The sequence below is a fragment of the Meleagris gallopavo genome, chromosome 2, assembly GCF_000146605.3.
Source record: "Meleagris gallopavo isolate NT-WF06-2002-E0010 breed Aviagen turkey brand Nicholas breeding stock chromosome 2, Turkey_5.1, whole genome shotgun sequence".
Classification (NCBI taxonomy): Eukaryota; Metazoa; Chordata; class Aves; order Galliformes; family Phasianidae; genus Meleagris; species Meleagris gallopavo.
In genome coordinates, this window is record NC_015012.2 from 25,229,097 (window position 1) to 25,229,567 (window position 471).

The window sequence follows — 471 nt, forward strand, 5'->3', positions numbered from 1 at the left end:
TGGGTGCGTTCAGGCTGCTGACAGTCGTGAGCCTGAATCACAGCATCGTTAGGGTTGGAAAAGACCTCTGAGATCATCTAGTCCAACTGCCCAGCTACCACCAATATTGCCCACTAAACCGTGTTCCTTGGTACATCTACACACCCTCAGAGACAGCAACTCCACCACCTCCCTGGGCGGTCCGTTCCAGCACTTCAACACTGAGAATATTTTTTTTCCTAATATCCAGCCTGAACCTCCCCTGGTGTAATTAAAGCCATTCCCTCACATCCTATGGCCGTTTGCTGGAAGAAGAGGCTGACACTCACCTCACTCAACCTCCTTTCAGGCTGTTGTATTGAGCAATAATGTCATTCATCCCTGCCTCCACCAGACTGAACAATGACAGCTCCCTCAGATGATCCTCGTAAGAATCCAGAGCCATCACAGCTTCACTGCCCTTCTCTAGACACACTCCAGGGCCTCTAAGTC